At 43.5% G+C, this 19,180-nt stretch overlaps 1 non-coding gene across 1 annotated transcript; it reads left to right on the top strand.

Annotated features, from left to right (window-relative positions):
- Positions 1-12,548: 12,548 nt before the first annotated feature.
- LOC114639743 lies at positions 12,549-12,680 on the top strand. The gene has a single exon (XR_003714057.1). It is a non-coding gene; the product is annotated as a small nucleolar RNA SNORA17 (small nucleolar RNA).
- Positions 12,681-19,180: the final 6,500 nt, after the last annotated feature.

Raw genomic sequence — 19,180 nt, 5'->3', positions numbered from 1 at the left:
AAGCCTACAGAACACCAACTAGATTGGACCAGAAAAGAAATTCCTTTTGTCACATAATAATTAAAACACCAAATGCATAGAACAAAGAAAGAATATTAAGAGCAGTAAGGGAAAAATGTCAAGTAACATATAAAGACAGACCTATCAGAATTACACCAAACTTCTCAACTCTGAAAGCCAGAAGATCTTGGGCAGATGTCATACAGACCCTAAGAGAGCACAAATGCCAGTCCAGGCTACTATACCCAGCAAAACTCTTAATGACCATAGATGGAGAAACCAAGATATTCCATGACAAAACCAAATTTAAACACTTTCGACGAATCCAGCCCTACAGAGGATAATAGAAGGAAAACTCTAACACAAGGAGGTAAATTACTCCCAAGAAAAGCAAAAAATGAATCTTCTCACAACAAACCCAAAAGAAGAGAACCACAAAAACATAATTCCACCTCTAATAACAAAAATAATAGGAAGCAACAATCATTGGTCCTTAATATGTCTTAACATCAATATACTCAATTCCCCACTAAAAAGACACAGGCTAACAGACTGGATACACAGAGAGGACCCAACATTTTGCTGCACTCAGGAAAAATGCCTCAGTGACAAAGACAGACATTACCTCAGAGTAAAAGACTGGGAAAAATTTCCAAGCAAATGGTCACAACAAACAAGCAGGAGTAGCCATTCTAATTTCTAATGATATAGACTTTCAACCAAAAATTACCAAAAATGATGGGGACAGACACTACATACTCATCAAAGGAAAAAAATCCACCAAGATAAGTGCTCAATTCTGCACATTTATGCCCCAAATGCAAGGGCACCCACATTTGTAAAAGAAACATTATTGAACCCCAAAGCACACATTGAACCTCACATAACAATAGCAGGAGACTTTATCACCCCATTCTCAGCAGTTGACAGATCATGGAAACAGAAACTGAAGAGACACAGTGAAATTAACAGAAGTTATGAACAAAATCAATTTAACAGATATTGACAGACTATTTCACCCTAAAACAAAAGAATATACCTACTTCTCAGCACCTTATGGCACCTTTCTCAAAATTGACCATATAATCAGACACAAAACAAGCCTCAACCAATACAAGAAGATTGAAATACTCTCATGCAACCCATCAGATCACCATGAACTAAGGCTGATCTTCGATAACAACAAAAACAACAGAAAGTCCACATATACATGGAAGCTGAACAACTCTTTATTCAGTAATAACTTGGTTAGTAAAGAAATAAAGAAATTAAAGGCTTTTTAGAATTTCATGAAAATGAAGGGATGTCATACTCAAACTTGTGGGACACAATGAAAGCAGTACTAAGAGTTTTATCATAGCTCTGAGTGCCTCCATAAAGAAGTTGGAGAAAGCAAACAATAGCAGCTTAACAGCACATCTGAAAGCTCTAGAACAAAAAGAGGCAAATAAATCCAAGAGGAATAGATGGCAGGAATACAAACTCATGGCTGAAATCAACCAAGTAGGAAAAAAGAGAACTATACAAAGAATCAACAAAACCAGGAGCTGGCTCTTTGAGAAAATCAACAAGATATATAAACTCTTAGCCAGACTAGCCAGAGGACATAGAGACAGTATCCAAATCAACAAAATTGGAAATAAAAAGGGACATAACAATAAAAACTGAGGAAATTAAAAATATCATCAGATCCTACTATAAAAGCCTATACTCAACAAAACTGGAAAATTTGGATGAAATAGACAATTTTCTAGACATACCAGGTACAAAAGTTAAATCAGGATCAGATAAACCACCTTAACAGTGCCATAACCTCTAAAGAAATAGAAGCAATCATTAAAAGCCTCCCAACAACAACAACAACAACAACAACAGCCCAGGACTAGATGGGTTTAGTGCAGAATTCTTTCAGACCTTCAAAGAAGACTTTATGCCAATACTTTTCAAACTATTCTACACAATAGAAACAGAGGGAATACTACCCAATTCATTCTATGAAGCCACAGTTATACTAAACCACACAAAGACCCAAGAAAGAAACAGGACTTCAAATCAATTTTCCTTTTCTCACAAACCGAACCCAAGATCACATCAAAATGATCATTCAACATGATCAAGTAGGCTTCATCCCAGGGTTGCAGCGATGATTCAATATATGGAAAGCAGTCAATGTAATTCACTATACAAACAAACTAAAAGAAAAACAGTCACATGATCATCTAATTAGATGCTGCAAATCCTTTGACAAAATACATACCCTTCATGTTAAAAGTCTTGGAAAGATCAGGAATTCATACCTAAACATAATAAAAGAAAACATAATATAGCAAACCAGTCGCCAACATCAAACTGAATGGAGAGAAACTTGAAGCCATTCTACTAACATCAGAGACAGGCAAGGCTGCCCCCCCTCTCTCTATCCATTCAATATAGTGCTCAAAGTTCTAGCCAGAGCAATTAGACAACAAAAGGATGTCTAAGAGATACAAACTGGAAAGGAAGAAGTCAAGATGCCACTATTTGCAGATGATATGATAGTATACTTAAGTGACCCAAAAATTCCACCAGAGAACTACAAGCTGGTAAACAACTTCAGCTTAAGTGGCTAGATATAAAATTAACTCCAATAAATCAGTAGCCTTCCTCTACTCAGAAGATATATGAGGTCAGATAGAAATCATGGAAAGGACACCCTTCACAGTAATCACAAATAATATAAAATATCTTGATGTGACTTTAACCAAGGAAGTGAAAGATCTATATGACAAGGACTTCAAATCTCTGAAGAAAGAAATCAAAGAAAACCTCAGAAGATGGAAAGATCTCCCATGCTCATGGATAGGTGGGATTAATATAGTAAAAATGGCCATCTTACCAAAAGCAATCTACAGATTCAATGCAATCCCCATCAAAATTCCAACTCAATTCTTCACAGAGTTAGGAAGAGCAATTCTCAAATTCATTTGGGATAATAAAAGTCCCACAATATTGAAAACCACTCTCAACAAACAATAAAAGAACTTCTGGGGAAATCAACATCCCTGACCTCAAGCTGTACTACAGAGCAATAGTGGTAAAAACTGCATGATATTGGTACAGAGACAGGCAGGCAGATCAATGGAATAGAACTGAAGACCCAGAAGTAAACCCAACCACCAATGGTTACTTGATCTTTGACAAATAATTCAAAACTACCCAGTGGAAAAAAACAGCATTTCAACAAATGTTGCATGTTTAACTGGAGGTTGGCATGTAGAAGAATACAAATTGATCAATTCTTATCTTGTACAAAGCTCAAGTCCAAGTGGATCAAGGACCTCCACATAAAACCAGATACATTGAATCTAATAGAATAGAAAGTGGGAAAGAACTTTGAGTACATTCACACAGAAGAAAATTTCCTGAACAGAACACCAATGGCCCAGGCTCTAAGATCAACAATTGACAAATAGTACCTCATAAAATTGCAAAGCTTCTGTAAGGCAAAGAACACTGTAATAGGACAAAATGGTAACCTACAGATTGGGAAAAAATCTTTACCAACCCTAAATTCAGTAGAGGGCTAATATCCAAAATATACAAAGAACTCAAGAAGTTAGACTCCAGACAACCAAATAACCCTATTAAAAATGAGGTATAGAGCTAAACAAAGAATTCTCAACTGAGAAATCGTGAAATGGCTGACTAGCACCCGAAGAAATGTTCAACATCCTTAGTCATCAGAGAAATGCAAATCAAAATGTCCCTGAGATTCTACCTCACTCTAGTTAGAATGGCTAAGATCAAAAACTCAGGTGACAGCAGATGCTGGTGAGGATGTGAAAAAAGAGAAAGAACACTCCTTTATTCCTGATGGGATTATAAGTTGGTATAACCACTCTGGAAATCAGTCTGGCAGTTCCTTATAAAATTCGAGATAGTTCTACCTGAGGACCCAGCTGTACCACTCCTGGGCATAGACCCAAAAGATTCTCCAACATATAACAAGGACACATGCTCTACTATGTTCATAGCAGCCTTATTTATAATAGCCAGAAGTTGGAAAGAACCCAGGCATTTCTCAACAGAGGAATGGATACAGAAAATGTGGTATATTTACACAATGGCATACTACTCAGCTATTAAAAAATGACTTGATGAAATTCTCAGGCAAATGGATGGAACTGGAAAATATCATCCTGAGTGAGGTAACCCAATAACAAAAGAACACACATGATATGAACTTACTGATACGTGGATATTAGCCCAAAAGCTCACAATACTCATGAAACAACTCAGAGATCACATGAAGATGAAGAAGAAGGAAGATCAAAGTGTGGATGCTTCAGTCTTAGAAGGGGGAACAGAATAATCACTGTAGGCAGAGGGAGGGAGGAACCTGGGAGGAAGAGAGGAGAGTGAGGTAAAAGGGGCAAGATTGGGTGTGGGAGGAGATGGGGGAGAAGTACAGAGGGTCAGGACATTGAACAGAGCTGTGTTGCGGCGGGGGGGGGGGGATGAGGAAATGAGGGTAGCCACTAGAAAGTCCCAGATGCCAGGAAGCTAGAGGTTCCCAGGACCCAGTTCAAATGACATTTGCTGAAATACCCAACAAAGGGGAGATAGAATCTGTAGAGACCATATCCAGTGGATAGGCTGGGCCCCTAGATGAGGAATGGGGCCACTCACCTACCTCAAATACTTTAATCTAGAATTGTTTCTGTCTAAAGTAAGTCCAGGAACAAAGAGTGGAACAGAGTCTGAAGGAAAGGTCATTCAGAGACTGCCCCACCTAGGGATCCATCCCATCTGCAGACACCAAACCTAGAAACTATTGCAGGTGCCATGGAGCGCTTGCTGACAGGAGCCTGTTATAGCTGTTCCCTGAGAGACTCTGCCAGGATCTGACCAATCCAGATGCAGATGCTGGAAGCCAACCATTGGACTAAGTATGGGGACCCCAATGGAAGAGTTAGGGGAAGGACTGATGGCGCTGAAGGGGATTGCAACCCCATAGGGAGAACAACATTAACTAACTGACCCCCCCCTTTCCCCCAGAGCTTCCAGAGACTAAATCACCAACTAAAGAGTACACATGGAGGGACCCATGGCTGCAGCTGCATATGTAGCAGAGGATTGCCATATCTGTCATCAATGGTAGGGGAGGCCCTCCGTCCTATGGAGGCTCAATGACCTAGGGTAGGGGAATGCTAGAGCAGTGAGGTGGGAGTGGGTGGGTGAGTGAGCACAGTCATAGAAGAAGTAGGAGGGGGCATGGGATGGGGGTTTGTGGAGAGGAAACTGGGAAGGAGACAACATTTGAAATGTAAATAAATAAAATAACTAATAAAAAAATTAAAATGTCCCCACATTGTAGTATGGCTTGGTGATATTCGGGGAGGTATAGCCTTGCATGTAAGGAGTATATCACTGGGGTGGTTCACTTCCAGTTTGCTCTCCCTGCTTCATGCTTGCAGTTGAAGCTGTGTTCTCTCACCTTCCTTCTCCTGCTGCCATGTCTTTCTGCCATGATGAACATTTATCACTTTGGAACCAGAAGCCCAGATAAACTCAATGTAAGTTGCTTATCACCATGGTGTTTTTATCACAGCAGTGGAAAAGTAGCTCATATAGGCTGAGACCATCTTAAGATCATTAGAGTTCATGAGCATGATGGAACATTCCTGTAATCCCAACACTTAGGAGTCTGGGGCAGGAAGATCAAGTTCCAGGCAAGGCTGGGCTGTATACCAACATCTTACAGCACAAAACAAAATACAACAAGCCGATGGTGAGATGGTTTGTAAGGGGAAGCGTTCTCACAGCACTGCCTATCAAACCCCTTAGCAAACCCCTCAGGGACCGAGCTGTCATCTTACCTCTATACTGTCCGTCTCAAGATTTCCAGACATGAAGAAAATTTCAGGATGTTCCTTTTCAAACATCATTTCATTGTCATTCAGACTTAAGGTTTTTCCTAACCGATAAAATCAATGATTAAAATTCATGAAGCAAAACATTACTTTAAAAACATTTATTTAATAATTTATTTTGTACATATGGGTGTAGTTGGTCTTTGGCTACTTTGTGAGTTGTTTCTTTTTCCACTCTTTTCCCACCCTTCCTTTCTTTCTTTCTTTCTTTCTTTCTTTCTTTCTTTCTTTCTTTCTTTCTTTCTTTCTTTCTTTCTTTCTTTCTTTCTTTTTGGTTTTTCGAGACAGGGTTTCTCTGTGTAGTCCTGGCTGTCCTGGAACTCACTCTGTAGACCAGGCTAGCATCGAACTCTCAAACTCAGAAATCCGCCTGTCTCTGCCTCCCAAGTGCTGGAATTAAAGGCGTGCGCCATCACCACCCGGCTTTTCCCACCCTTTCAATGTCCTAAAACTAGATATGAGAGAAAAAGGATAGAGGGGAAGGAGAACAATCTTATTGTTAGACTACTCCTGGTGATATAGGGGTGTCCTGTTCATTGGGGCCAGTTTGATCTTCATTGTCAGAATATCTAATTTTTTCTTCTTGTTTCTCCTTTGCAAATGAGTGTTTCCAACAGCAACCAACAGTGCAAATTAAAACAATGTGGTTCTGATTCATAGCCAGACACACTTCAAGGACATGGAGAAATAAGAACACGTGTGCCCTATTTGTGGAAATATAACAATGCAACTACTGTGAAAAAGAATGACAGTAGCAAAAGAATTATGCATGCAACTATCAAATGACCCAGCTATTCCAGTCCTACCTTTATACTCAAGAAAAATGAAAATACACACCCAGATAAAATATTCCACAAATGTTTACAGCAGTAGTAGTGTTAGTAATAGCAAAAGGTAAAAACAAGCCAAATGTCCATTACTGCATTATACAATGGTGTACTATTCACCCATAAATAGGAATGAAGGTTGAAACATACTACAACCTTGATGAACCTCAAAGCATGTTCTATAAAATAACCCTCCACAAAAGACATAAATTATAGGATGCCTTCTACCTGTTATATACAGAGTAAGTCACCCAGCAAGCCTAGAAAATAAGCTGGAGGTTATCAGGAGTAAGAGGAGGGAAGGAAACAATGATTTAACCCATATGAAGGGTTTCCTGGGTGTTGACAAGTTCTGAAATAACAGAGAAGCTGTGGTAGTCTTAGCTTGTGAACAAGCTCAATGGCCCTGGGCTGTGCACTGAAAACGGTGAACCTGATGTGACATGAATTTCACTGAAACAGTAATAGACAAAAGAACACGTCTTGCTCAGCGATGTCTACCAGGTTCTTACAAGCTTCAGAAGGCCACGTTTGGTGAAGAGTAGCCCCACTAATGGAGTGAGTGCCTGGCGTGCACCAGGCTCTGGCTAGGATCCCACAACTGTATAAACTAGGCACACATATGATCCTAGGAGGAGGAAGGCAGAGAGAGAAAAATGAAACGTTCACGGTTATTCTTGGCTACTTAGAAAATTTAAAACCAACATCCGTGTGTGTGTGTGTGTGTGTGTGTGTGTGTGTGTGTGTGTGTGTGTGTGTGTAGGGGCTGAGGAGTGGTGGGTGGATGAGGGAGGTGGAATGGGTGGGTGAGGAAGCACACTATTGGAGGCAAAGGGGAAGGAGGATAGAGTGAAGAACTCACAGAGGCGGGGACTGGGAAGGACGGCAAGATTTGGAATGTAAATAAATAAAACAATTTAAATTAAAAAAGTAACAATTACATACAGTAAAATCTAGGCAGTAGTCATAAAAAACAATAACAAAAAAAAATAGAAAGGAAAAGGGTTATCTTTGACTACATATCTAGATAAAGGACAATGTGGGCTCCATGAGACACTATCTCAGAAAGTCAAATTAATCAGGCAATGTAGCACATGATTTTAATCCCAGCACTTGGGAGGTAGAGAGAAGAAGATCAGGATTTCAAGGACATCCATGGCTCCATGTAAAATTCTATGTTACTACAGGAGATAAGAGATTAAAGAAGGTACGGTTGGCATAGTGTTACAGTGAGAAAACGTAGTTGCTGCCAAGCATAATGTCCTGAGTTCTATTCCTGGGACCTATACAGAAGAAGAAAAGAAATGTATCCCAAATATTGCCCTCTGATCTCTACATGTGCTGACCTAAACAAACACACACGCACGCACGCACGCACGCACACATACACACACACACTCCCCTGAAGCACACCTCAGAAATGCTCACCCACCAATCTACCCCATTAGGTAAACAAAGACCCTTAACTTAACTATGGCCACAAGCTGAATTCAGTTTTAGTTTGTTTGTGATAGGGTCTGCCTATATCTGTCAGCTTGGCCTGGTCTGGAACTCATGATCCTCCTGCTTCTGCCTTACTAGTCCTGGGATGACTGACTTGGGACACTTTCTTTGCTTTTTAAACAAAAGTCTCTGCTCTCTGTCTCTCTGTCTTTCTCTGTCTTTCTCTGTCTCTCTGTCACTGTCTCTGACACACCCACACACACCCACACACACCAAGTACACCTCAGATGGGCTCACATACCAATCTACCCTATCAGGTAAAACAACATCACTTTCTAATTGTCCAAGTAAAAACCTGTGGTGTCATCACAGCCTTCATTGTCTCTCAGGCCGTATCTAATCCTCAGTGCCACCCTCAAATAAGTCAAAGTTCCACCACACTTCATGCTACCACATAGCTGTCACTATACAGCTCTGAGTCACAGGCATCTCTCAGGTTTTAGGTCTACAGTGTTTCCTTGCAGTTCCTGTGACATTTACAATCTATTTTCAGCACAGCAACTAAAACAAATATTAGGATACTGGTGGGACAGGACAAACAGGTTCTCATGCCTTTAATCAAAATGCCTGATTCTGGATTCTGTGCAGTCTCTGTCCTCCCTTCTTACAGTCCCTGGAATGCGCTTGCCTTGGTCCATCTTCACTTTATCACAAGAGAAAAACAACTGAGTGATTACAGGATAAAGACAGGGAGTCTTGGAACAAACAGGCCACTGAGCTGAATCTTACACAGGGAATGTGTTTAAGAAGATTCTTCAAGAAAATGAATCTTCACAGCTAGTAAATGCAGGTCCCTGAAAACCCTGAGCAAAATGCCCGTTGTTGATTATGCTCACTGGCAGCCTGAATTCCTTGTAGTCTCAGTGACTCTGGTCCTCAGTCTCTTTCTCACTAATGACAGCTTAGAGAGCTCACAGACACAGCTTTTGTTTCAGGGACATCTTGAAGGGTTGGCAAGACTATTCAGTGTCACAAATCAAATAATCCTTCATTTTCTTTTTAAATTTTAACTAAATATACATTATTATTATTATATAGGTCTTTTCATGTAGTTCTGGTTGATGTGGAACTTGCCATATAGATCATTGCAGGCCTCAAACTTACCCTCTCCAGCCTTTGCCTCCTGAGTGCTGGGGAGTAACTTTCCCAAACTAGCATTTTTTTTAATTGGATATTTTCTTTATTTACATTTCAAATATTATCCCCTTTCCCATTTCCTCCCCCCGGAAACCCTCTCTCCTCTCCCCCTCCCTTGCTTTTATGAGGGTGTTCCCCTGTCCACTCACCCACTCCTGCCTCCCCACCCTGGCATTTCCCTACACTGGGGCATTGAGCCTTTGCAGGACCAAGAGCCTCTCCTCCCATTAATGCCCAAGAAGGCCACCCTCTGCTACATATGTGGCTGGAGCCATGGGTTCCTCCATGTGAACTCTTTGGTTGGTGGTTTAGTCCCTGGGAGCTCTGGGGGGTCCGGTTGGTTGGTTGATTTAGCTTTTTACAGTCACTGGCTAACACAATGGGGGTGAGAACAATTCTTTACAAATGTAAAGTAGACACATTCTGCTACCCATCTCCTCACAAGTTCCTAGTCCAGTTCCAAGTCCTTACACTAGGCTTAAAAGCCCCAACATGTGTCCACCCTCTCTTCCCTTGCTCCCTCTGCTCCTGCTACACTGATCTGGATGCTGATACACCAAGCTCAGGGCCTTTGCCTCTGCTGTTCCTTTGACCACACATCCATATGGCATCTTCCCTCATCCACATCAGCTCTGCTCAGCTGTCACTCTTGGGTGAATCCTGTCCTAACCTTGCTCTCCACAAGCACAAGCTCACACCCCAGGCTCTGTCTCCTTCCATGTGTCATGTCTGTCTCCACTGCACTCATCAACATCTCCCTTATTTCTTTATAGTGTATGTCACCACAGGAAAGTAAGTTCCAGGAGGGGGAAGAATTCAGTCTGCTTCACGCCCAGGTGCAGTGGGTTCTGTTAGGTAACTGTGTGAAGTACATGCAAGTGTCTGGTAGATTTCTATTCACATGTGAAGGAATTAAAACCTGAGTGCGCTGCCCAGCTCTGCAGGGACAGGCTGGCCTGACTGTGAGATGCTGCAGGCTGATGGCACAGCTGCTAGAACTATAAGAAAGACAGCAGTGCACAGCTGTCTTTGAGTACTCACCAAAGACATCTGGCTCCCTTCCCTCCTGTGCAGAGCAGTCCCCAAATTCCAAATCCTGGCCCTTCCAGCTCTGGCTTTGTTGATGTGAACCCAGGAGGGAAAGGAAGAGGGATACTTGTCCTATGACCATCTACTCCTCACTCACCTCTCTCATACCAGAGCACAACAGTTAGTGGCCATGGTTCTGACTGTGGTGGGTCCTGATCCCTTAGCGACTTGGCATTGCAACACCAGGACAGAAGACAGACAGACAGGAGCCACAAAGAGCCAGGTAACACCATCTTGTTTCAGTGACACCAACAAGTGCTTGAATCCCTGGCCTGTAATCAAGTTGCCTTGCAGGGACCCAGGTGACCACGCCCCTGCCTGGTACACACCCCATGCAATTCCCTGCAGCAAAAGCATTGATGAGAGGTATTTATTCAGTGTTTATCACAGATCAGAAGTTGCTCATCTGTCCTTTAACTGATCTTATGCAGTGTTCCTATTTTATATGTAAAGACCTCAATTTGACAATTTTAGTGTCATCAAGGAATTGAACTGTGCCTTGATGCCCTGCTGCTTGCTGCACATGTTCTCTGGATGGCAAGAGGGTCCCCTGCTCCAGCTGCCTATTCTGGGATTGAGTACCATGTTAGCAAATCATGTGGAAAAAGGGGGCAGGAGACTGGACTCAAAGAGCAGGTAGGTTTACTTTAGAGAACCTGAGGAGAGCTCACACTAAGCAAGCATGCCTCTCTTACAGACTAGGAACCTTTCCCAAGCTAGGAGGAGAGAGGAAGGGAAGGGCTATGTGTGGGTCAAAACTCGCGTGCAGGTCGCGGTGGGGGTGTGGGTCATGGGTCACACTTGTGTACCGAAGGCATGGCTGAGTCGGGGGGGGGGGGGGGGGGGGGGGGGGGGGGGGGCCCCGGGGGGGAGAGGAAAAACTGGGGGGGGGGGGGGCACAGGGGGCGCGGGGCGTGAAGGCAGTGCAGGGACCGCTGCTGTAGAGAGGAAACTCTGTGGGCTGCTAGAGCACAGAGAGCGCAGGGATGGACGGAGAAGGCTCCCCCACACACACACCCCAGGCAAGTTTTCCACTTACACAATGAGTCCAGAATTTCAAGAGACACGTGGAGATTTATTGACATGGTGATGAGTCTGAATGATGGCGTGCTCTCCCAAAAAATGTCAGAAGGGGTTTCTTTATATTGGAAGGGGGAGAGGGGTGGGACCAGGGCCTTAGGTAATATGTAAGTCTTGAGGCAGAGACCTGTTCCCACCCTCTACCTGGGCCTTACATGACTTACTGCGTGTTACATGGAGACCTCGTGTCAGGTCTCTGGGCTCTGGGGGCATTGCCAAACACCCCAGGATTTCCACAGTCCCACAGCTATGTGCATAAGCAGGAGACTAAGCTCTTCTTTGCAGACAGGGTTAGCACTTTGCAGTTAGGTTGTGTCTTGAGAGTTTAAAATGCTGTGCTTACAATGTTCACACTTGCCTTGGGTTTGTTTTGGAACCCATCTCTGAAGTTTCAGATAGCTTTGTAAGTCTCATCATTTCTCTGCAATAACAGTTAAGAGCTGTTAGCCACTGGGTGGTGGTGGTGCACTCCTTTAATCCCAGCACTTGGGAGGCAGAGACAGGCAGATTTCTGAGTTGGAGGCCAGCCTGGTCTACAGAGTGAGTTCCAGGACAGCCAGGACTATACAGAGAAACCCTGTCTTGAAAAAACCAAAAAAAAAAAAAAAAACCAAAAGAAAAAAAAAAGATCTGTTAGCCACTGAGCCATCTCTCTTGCCCACCCCTTCCTCAACCTCCAACTCTACCACACCCTCTCTCCCTCTGCCCCCACCAACACTATGTAGACTTGGATGTCCTGGAATGCACTCTGTAGACAAAGGTATCATCAAACTCAAACTTTTCTGCCTCTGTCCCCCAAATCCTGGGACTTTAGGTATGTGTCAGTACACCCAGATTCTCTAGCTACCGTTGTACTTATTTTGAACAAACCCTGGCATCAAGATTTTCAGTAAGTAGTATATTTCTAAACCTGAGTTGGGTTCTTGGTTTAGTTTTGAGCCACTGTTTTCTGTACTCTGGGCAAACTATCAGATGGATACAGGCTAGAAATGAGAAAAATCCTGTCTCTAGAGGTGTTGCAGTTGTGGCTGCTGTATCCCATGTTTGTCAGTAGGTGGAAGAGAGGAGAGAAGCTTATGTCTAGCTCAGGGTTCTGACATGTAAACATCTGAATGATTATTAGCCTAAAATTCCCTGAAAAGAGCCAGCCTCAGATGATCACCATTCTGGTACTATGCATACACAGAAGGGCTCTTAGGGTGGGTAGCAAGCCATAGATCAATCACACCAGGTATCTTGGTCATTGGATGGGCCCTGGTGAGGAGCCTGAGATGATCACTAGTCCAATGGTGTACAGGCCTAGTGGAGCAGACCATGACCACATAACCTTTGCCAGGTGCCATAATGCTTGAGTGGGTATTAGCACTCTTGAGACTATTCTTGAGATGATCACAGATACTCACAGACATCGGGCTCTACTATGAGGCCCAAGTACATATTGGAACAATAGAAGAGAAAGAGAAACAGAAGGATGACCACGTCTGGGTCTGTGACCCTGAGCAGCAAGGGTCTGTTATCACTAACCTAGGGACATGGTGATGTCTGAGGGCTATGCAGAATTGGCCCTACTCCTCATTTGAGCGTTGCAGGAGAGCTGGCCCTGGAGGCATGAGAGTAGGAAAGCTGACTATACTCTATCCAGCTGCTGTTCTGGGAAGAGTGAGAAGGCAGGCCCAGCACACTGCAGGAGTTGCAGGTGAGCAGACCCTGAGGATATGAACACAAGAGAATTGGTCCTGCTACTCATCTCTCATGAAGTGGTGTGAGCAAGGGAGAGAAACCCTCCTCCCCTCTTGCCGCTCACCACCTGCAGCAGATGGGAGACCTGACCCCAATGTCATCAGAGCAGGAGAGCTGGCTCTTCTTACCTACTTCAGTGCTCAGAAGTACAGACCCTTCACCTTATCTGGACAGCACAGGAGAGCTGACCTTGGACATGGGGGTTGCAGGACAGTTGGCCCTGCCTCTTGTTGGCTGTGCAGTAGTGTGGAGGGAGAGAGATACCCTTGTTCCCTTTCTAGTCCCTTCCCACCCATGGCAGGCAGGAGAGCTGGCTTTGGGTTCATGAGAGTGGAAGAACTATCATATTTCTCACAGGCTTGAAAACTCAGGAGAATGGAGGACCCTTCATCTCACCTGGGCAACAGGGTAGAGCTGGCCCTGGTTGAGAAGGTTGCAAATAAGGTGGCCTGAGTGCATGCGAGCAGGAGAGCCAGGGGGATGAGCAGCTCAGATACCTCTCAGGCTCAGATCCAGGGCTCTGAATTGGCCCTCCCAACATCTATGGCATCCATAAACTACTGAAGTGCATGAAGGGGCCAGTCCTACAGATCCAACACTACAGGATCTCCAAGATACAGGGCATCAACAGTATAACCTAAAAAAGTCCCACTGAGGTTCCAGTATTGATAGAATAGTAGAAGCCAGAGGTCTCATAGACCAAAGAGTCATTGCAATGAACATTTGCAAGCAAAGAAGTGTGGACAAAAGTGTGTACTATGGAACAAATTCTGATACACTACACACCTCACAGTGATTTTTTTCCTTCTGGTAGGGTGAAGGTTTCAAGGATGAAGAGTGGGCATGAGGGGATGGGAGATAAGTGGGGTTTGGCTGCATAATGTGAAATTCACAGAGAACCCATAAAAAGTCTTTTTTAAAAACAAATGAGCACAGCAGATGAAAAAATAAGTGAATATTGGGCCAAAGAGAAAGCTTAGTTGTTGGGACCTTATATTGTTAAGTTAGTTAAGTTCCACAGGTCTTCAGTTTGATTCCTAGTGCTGACTTGGCAGTTTGCAACTATCTTAAGTACAGTTCTAGAGAATCAAACATTATCTTTGATATGTATACATGAAAAAGACATATACATAAAATAATATAAACAAAATGTAAAGAACAGAAGTTATCTAAATAAATTTCTATCAGTTTTTGTGATCATACCTTTTTAAAAAAATTATTCTCCCATCCCCAGAGGGTGGTTTATCCAGAAACCAAGAAAATAAAAATCAATCAGAATAAACTAAAGGGGGTGGGTGGAGAGAAACCCATTAACGACCAGGCATGCAGGCCAGCAGCCCACCTCCACCTCAGGAGGTCCCCAGAGACCCCTGCCCACTGCCACAAGAGGAAAATCAGGAGAGGGCTGGGGAGGGCATCAAATCAGCTATGTCTTCATTATGAGAGTGAGAGAGGTGGCAGAGATACGCAGCTAGATGGATATATATTTATATAATAAATCCGTAAGTTAATAAAGTAAATAGTAATTCTCTGGAAGTTTTTAGTTTTTTTATAGTTTTTTAAAATTTTTTTTCTTTTTTTTTAAAAATGATTTTTTTTGTTTGTTTCTGTTCCATTCTTTGTGTTTTGTTGCTTTTGGTCCTTAGAAAATCTGAGACTCAGAGCCCAGGTGAAACAAGGCCAGGTGGGCTGGGGCTGATTGCCCCAGCAGCCACTCCTGAGGCAGAGAGGGGTTATGGCAGGTCCTCTGCTCCGGGTGATCACAGAGGCAGGGAGGTGGGAGGGGCCGCTACAGTCTGGTCCAGGGGAGCTAGGTGCCCTCTGCTGGACTTCTTAGGGCAGGCTGCTCCTAGACAAGGCACATGGGGCTTTGGCCTGGATGTGAGAGGCTTTGAAGGGGCCTCAGGGGCAGAAGGGACCTGGGTTTAGAAAAGTATCTCTGGGGCACAGAGGAGGGCCCAGGGGTCTGTTGTCCCTTCCATATAGGCTAAGAACCCATAACACAGCATATATACATTAGCAGACCAGAAGTGCTGATGTCAAATCTCTCTCCCCTACAAGACTGAGAAAGAGAAGCCTGCCTAGCCCCTCCCTGCCTGACCCCCTAGAAGGACCACAAAGTGCTCTTTGCGTAGATACAGAGTCAGGGTGGGGGCAGGACTCCTCAGCCCCTCTGGGAGGCCAAGGGAGTCTCTGTTCAGGGTGGCTGAGGGCCTCACAGGTCGCTCTCCCCATAGAGGGCTGTGGAGAAGGGCTTGTAGTCAAGGGTGCCAGGAGTGGCATCAGGCCACTGGTAGGGTGCCATGCAGGCGATGCAGTACTCAGCCTGGTGGGGGGGGGCAGCTCTTTCCACAGCTCCTCAGCAGTCCTTGTCCCCTTCCAGGACCTTGAACGAGGCAATGACCTACCTGATCAGCTGTGTCTGTGTCTGTGGTCTCCCTCGACATGAAGTCAATGAAGGATTGGAAGGGCACGAGGCCGCTATAGTTGGGGTCAACCACACTCGTGATCATACCTTCCATGGGAGGTTTTGGGCATCCTTGAGCTACTTCATATCTAGAGTAAAAAATAGTTGGCTGTTAGCTCTGTTAGTCAGATTATAATATATCGACAGTTATTTCACAGATTAAGCTATTTAATATACCATGGGTCCCCAAACCACAGAATTACAGTATTTTCCTCCACTAAGGCAGAATACCAATCTTTCATAGAAAATAAATCAAGAGAGGCTGGGGAGATGCCTCATTCAGTGAAGTACTTGTGCAAGCCTGAGGAACTGAGACTGGATTGCACGCTTTCCTTTAAAAACAAAAAGTAGAAATAGTCCCAGCCTTCTGACAAATCACCCAGTTGATTTCCAAAGTGGTTGTACAAGTTTTCATTCCCACCAGCAATGAGGAAGTGTTCCTCTTGCTCCACATCCTCACCAGCATATGCTAATCTCTTGTGTTTTTGATCTTAGCTATTCTGACTGGTGTAAGATGGAATCTCAGGGTTGTTTTGTGTTGTGGATGGCCCTGGTGCTGCCTGTATTTTGATGTTCTGCTTTCCCAGGGGGGCTGTCTGGAACAAGGAAGGAGTCACTTCCACAGGTGACTTCTTGTGAACCTTCCCCCAAATGAATTAAGGGACTAATCATTGGGCAAGTAGGGGGGACTTTTGGATTGGACCAAAGAAGAGAGGAAGCAGGAGACAGTTAGAGGCTTTTATACAGGGATAGCAAAAGGACAAGATGTAGCTACTCATGTCTCCTGGTTTCAATGGCAGATCTGCCAGGATTCGCCACCAGAGGATTTAGATTTAATATAGATTATAAGATTAGGATTCTAGTTGTTGTGCCCAGAGATTGAGTTACCATTGTTTCTTCAGGGACATGGATTTAATAGCTATGAAGACTCTTTTTCTTGAGTAATCTTAAAGAGTTTTGCCTTGTAAGATTCTGCTCAGTGGTCTATTTGTTCTGGAGACTTCCTGGATTTATTCTGTAGCTAATCACTGGTTCTTTGTGAAGAGGGATCATAGCCAGGCACCTTCTAGGGACCGTAGAAAGAAAGGAAATAGACCATACAGGATTGTACCTCACTCACTATTGAGCTAGACTGGCTGATTGGCAAGTCCAAGAGACCCTTCCGTCTGTACCTGCCCAGTGGTGGTATTCCAGATTACTGCTGTGCCTGGATTTTTTTTTTTTTTTTTTTTACGTTTTGGGTTTGTTTGATTGTTTGTTGTTTTGATTTTCAATTTAATTTTATTATTTTACTTATTCACTTTACATCCTACTCACTGCGCACCTCTCAGTCACCCCTGCCCCATTCCTTCCCCCATACCCCTTCTCCTTCTCTGGTGAGCAGGTGGGAGCCTCCTGGGAAATAACCCCCACCCTGGCACTTCAAGTAACTGCGAGGCTAGGTGCTTCCTCTCCAACTGAGGCCAGACAAGGCAGCCCAGGTAGTACAATGTATCCCAAGTATAGGCAACAGTTTTTGAGATAGCCCACACTACAGTTGTTTGGGACCCATGTGAATGCCAAGCTGTACATATAATACATATGAACGGGAGAGCCTAGGCCAAGACCGTGTATGTTCTTTGGTTGGTGGTTCAGTCTCTGAGAGCCACAATAGAAGCCCTGAAGAAACTTGGAAAACACCCGCTGCTGTTATGCCTGTTGACAAGCACCTGAATTCCCTGTGATCTCAGCTGCCTGTCCGTCAATCCTTTTCTTTCTAATGACAACATCTGCCCAGAGCTCACAGTCTTTGCTTCTGTTTCAGTGAACACTTGAAGGGTCTACATGAACATATAGTGTTGTAAATAGAAAGATATGTTATTTCATTTTTAATTTAATTTTGTTTTGTTTAAACATGTTTATTTATCACAACAGATACAATTCACATCTGACTAGCTTTGTTTCTCCTTTCCCCTCCCACAACCATGTTCACTGGGCCACTTCCTTGTATTTGAGCAGTCAATGTACTTTCAGCACACTTGCCCAGCAGTACTTTTAAGTCCATTCTTACAGGGTGAAAATGGATTTCAATAATTTATACAAACGTGGGTTATGCTCGATCACTGCAACTTCCAGCTACTGTACATAGGAGTGAGAAGGTTATAGAAAAGTGCCACAGCAACAGTGCCCTGAGAAAGGAAAGGGGGCACCTTTAAAAAAATGGATAAAATCAGGCCAAGGGACTTCAGAGGGAATGGAACATACAGGAAATGAAAACATTTCTTTGCAAAACAAATGGGGCAACACTGCTCTCGACCAGGTGCGAGTGCTGCTCAGTTGTCTCATGATATTTGTACACTGCTCATAAGGTTCAAAATCGTATCCTCAGACACACATCACCTGGCGCTTGCACTGGACTTCTGAAAATGCAAGATTTCTGAATGATAAATTAACCCCCCCAAATTTTTTATTTTATTTTTTTAAAAAGCTAATTTTGCAGACAGGTTTCCATGTAAAAGGCTAGGTATTTAGCCACCTCAGCATTGACTAGTTTCAGATGTCTAAGCTCTGTTACACATGGCTTCCCATGGCTTCACTCTACAAAACATATTTACTACGTGAAGATACATCTACAAGAAATCTACATTTCAAGGGTTTTACAAATCAATCTTGTATCTTTCCCCTGAATTGACTCTCACAGACCCTGTCCCCATGTCGTTTCATTTGCCCAGCTTGACAGTCCATGGTCTACTTAAATGCAACTCAAAATGTTCTGACTGGGCTCATTTTTAATTTTAACTATATATATACTATTATTTATTGTTTTTTCCATGTAGCTTTGGCTGACTCAGTATGTGTCATGTAGATCAGGCAGTTTTCAAAATTTAGACATCCTCCAGCCTCTGCCTTCTGAGTGCTGGGGAATTACTTTCCCAAACTAGCTCTCTTCAGGCACTGGTTAATACAATGGGATGAGAACAATTCTTTACAAATGTAAAGTAGGCACATCCTGCTACCCATCTCCTCACAAGGTCCTAGTCCAATTAAACTAGTAGTCCTTACACTACTCCTTACACTAGTCTTTAAAGCCCCAGCATATGTGTACACACTCACTTCCCTCGTTCCTTCTGCTCGTGCTACACTGATCTGCACACTGATACACCAAGCTCAAGGCCTCTGCCTCTGCTGCTCCTTTGACCACACAACCCTATGGTATCTTCCCTCATCCACTTCAGCTCTGCTCAGTTATCACTCTTGGGTGAATCCTGTCCTAACCTTGTTCTCTCCAAGCACGAGCACACACTCCAGGCTCTATCTTGTTCCAGGATTTATACCTGTTTTTAGTGCACCCATGGCCATTTGACAGGTTTCCGTTGTTTCTTTATATTTTGTTTCATCACTGGAGAGTGAGTTCCAGTAGGACAAAAACTTCAGTCTGCTTTACA

Source organism: Grammomys surdaster, unplaced genomic scaffold (genome assembly GCF_004785775.1).
Source record: "Grammomys surdaster isolate TR1022 unplaced genomic scaffold, NIH_TR_1.0 100, whole genome shotgun sequence".
Lineage (NCBI taxonomy): Eukaryota > Metazoa > Chordata > Mammalia > Rodentia > Muridae > Grammomys > Grammomys surdaster.
This window is presented reverse-complemented; position numbering and strand designations above follow the sequence as displayed.